Here is a 3,099-nt window from a genome sequence, read left to right on the forward strand (position 1 = left end):
GCGCATGCGTAGTAGAACCCTCCGAGGGTGGGGCTGGGGTGCCCACTAGCTCAGGCCCCCTGCGTACCAGAATGGAGGTACGCAGACAGCAAGGGACCAATGAACAGCTACCAAAAGAAAAGAATGTCCACACCTTTATCTCAGTGGTTCCGCCAGGCGTCTGTGGCCGCTCCGATCTTTCCCCCACGTGGTCTCACCCAAGATGGCGGCTCCTTGAGTAGCTGATAGTTCCAAACTAGAAAGCAATAGATTTCTTGCTTCTGCCACAAATTCCCCCAGCTGTGAGTGAGCCTTCCAACCTTCTAAGTATTCCTTTATATGTGGTTCAGAGTTCTGGGACCATCCCCTGAGCCTACTTGGTCGGGTATTCTGTGTTGTTGTTGGCGGAGCTCTCTGCTATACGTACACCCGATCTGCCATCTTGTTTGTTCCTCTCCTCATTTTATATTTTTACTTTGTAATTATCTTCATTACAAACTGACATCTCTGGTTCCCTATTTTCAGTATTGTAAATTCATTTAATTTGGATACTTTTATATCTGGGTTAACTTCTGGATGATGTTGTCATGTATGTTAATCTATAATTGTTGTCTACAGTTATTTTATTTGCTGTCTGAAGAACTCCCTTTTGGTGTTTTTTATTAGGTTGTTCAACATTTTTACAAATTTCTTTTATGTGTGTTTATCTGGAAATGTCCTTATTTCCTCATCATATTTGAGAAAAAAATTTGCTGGTTGTATGATTGTTGGTTGAGGGAGAAAGATAAGGTAGTCTGCTCCAACAATATTTACAGCCACAGAAACCCTACACAGGGTCACTCTGAGTCAGAACCAACTCCACGGCATATAATCGCTACCACCACCATGATTCTTGGTTGTCAAATTTATCTTTCAGAGTTTTATATGTGAGATCCAGTTACTTTCTTGCCTACGTAGTTTCTCCTAAGAAATCATAGTTTCGTCTCATTGATTTTCTTTTACAGTAATTTTTTCATTTTCTTCTGAACTGTTCTCAGATTCTTTCATAGTTTTGGTTTTGAAAAGTTTTGTTATGATATGTCTTGGTGATTTTCTTTTGGGATTTATTCTATTTGATTTTATTTCACCTTCTTTAATGCATATCTTCTCATCTTTCATGATGTTAGGGAAGTTTTCTTCCAACAATTCTTTGACAGTTTTTATTGTCTCGTCCTGTTCTGAAGTTCCAGTCACAAACAAATAACTGATGACATCCCAGATAATCCTTAGGTTTTCTACAGATTTGTTGATCTTTATTCTTATTGTTATTCTAGCAAATTAGTGTTCATAGATTTGTATTTACGCTCACCAATTCAGCCTTCCATTGACTCAGTTTTATGTTGTTAGCCTCTCAGTGTATTATCGATTTCTAAAATCTTCATATAAATATTCCAGATTCTATTTCCTGGTTTTTTATGATTTCTAATTTTTCCATTTATTTTGTTAGTTTGTTCTTGTAGTATTCTCCTGAGCTCTTCTAACTTTGCTTTGCTTTCCTTGATTTTGTCTGTGGCTTTCTCATCTCTCAGTTATCTCAACCTAAATATCATCTTTTTAAATTTCCTATCAGGCAGTTCCCATGCCATTTCTTCCTCAGAAAAGTCCTCTGGCTCTGTATTTGGTCATTTTGTTCAGTTACACCATTTTGTTTCTTCTTGTGAATTGAAATTATTTCCTTCCCATAGCAGTCTCTACTGTTCATACTCACAGTTGTGAGTTTTATTAGGGATGTGAACAGGTAACAATGCAGGATCTGAAAATGCCCAGCACACAGTTCTTTCAGTCAGGACAGCCTCTCCTCAACCATACCTGCTGGCAGACCTTTTTTGGACCTCAGACCCTTGGTCTGGCCTCTGCCCATCTCAGCAATGTTACAAAGCACTTTTCAGGCTGCTGATAAATGCTCAAAGGACACACCACTGCTAAGAGGCTCAGAACAAAGGCACTAGGCTCTGCCTCTCTGGGTCAGCAAACCTAGCTCTCCTGTTAAGTGTCTGGAAACATTACCTTCCGTAAATGGCTTTTAACCTCTTCTTAAAAGACACTCAGCTTTACTTGCTCTGTGGGTTGGGAAGCCCACTGCTTGGTTTGGTGCTCTGGCTCTTGTTCTTATTCTGCTACTCCTCTGCTATCAAAGAATTCTCTCCCTGGGTTGATTCACAGCTGCCTCAGGGCCTAAAGGATATGTCACCCCTGGTTCTTCCTTGTTGGTAATGAAATCCCCTGAACTGCTTCTGATATGGCTCGTTTTATGCCCATGTTAGAGTTTTAAGTTTTCCCAATTAAACCTTTCAGCAATCACTCATAACTGAATCATATAATCCATCAGCATCTTCCTTCAGACTCCTCAGGAAAAAGTCATTTGGTGGGAATTCCAAAGACATGACTAGAAGAGATATTAAATAATCCACTGCACTGCATTCCAAGACATTGGTGTTGTATTTGTATTTAATTGATGATTGCATTGTGGCATATACTTAAGCCCTTACCACCTGCTTCACAGTGGGTTTGATTAAGAATGTATGTGTGACACTCTAACTGTTGTAGTACAGTTGAGAGTGGGTTTAGCTGGCATTGACTACTATTAATCCATGATCAGATAGTATAGGAACTGGAAGTCATCCTCATTTAATAGGTGGGGTTGCAGGATCTATGGGTGTGGCTGGCTGTATTCATATGGTTGTCTTTGTATAGGTTGGAAAAGAAAACAAAACAAAATCAAGAGAAAATAAACAAGGGAGTGAACGCAAACAACAACAAGTAAAAGGGCTTTAATAACTAAAAATAAGTTGAAAGGAAGATAAAAGAAAGAAACAAGAAGAAATACAATAAGCAAAACTAGAGATGCGGGGAGGAAAAATGAAAGAAATTAGTAAAGGCAGAAACTAAGAGAAAATATCAAAAAGAGAAAGAAGGGAAGGGAAAAAAGAAAGAGACAAATGAGAAGAGAAAGAAAAACTGAGAAATAAAGGACAGAAAATAAGAGATTGTTGTTGTTGTTGTTGTTAAGTGCCATCGAGTCGGGTCCGACCCATAGCGACCCTGTACAGGGTTTCCGAGGGTGTAAATCCTTACGGGAGT

This window comes from Chrysochloris asiatica, unplaced genomic scaffold (assembly GCF_000296735.1).
Source record: "Chrysochloris asiatica unplaced genomic scaffold, ChrAsi1.0 scaffold00114, whole genome shotgun sequence".
NCBI classification, from domain to species: domain Eukaryota; kingdom Metazoa; phylum Chordata; class Mammalia; order Afrosoricida; family Chrysochloridae; genus Chrysochloris; species Chrysochloris asiatica.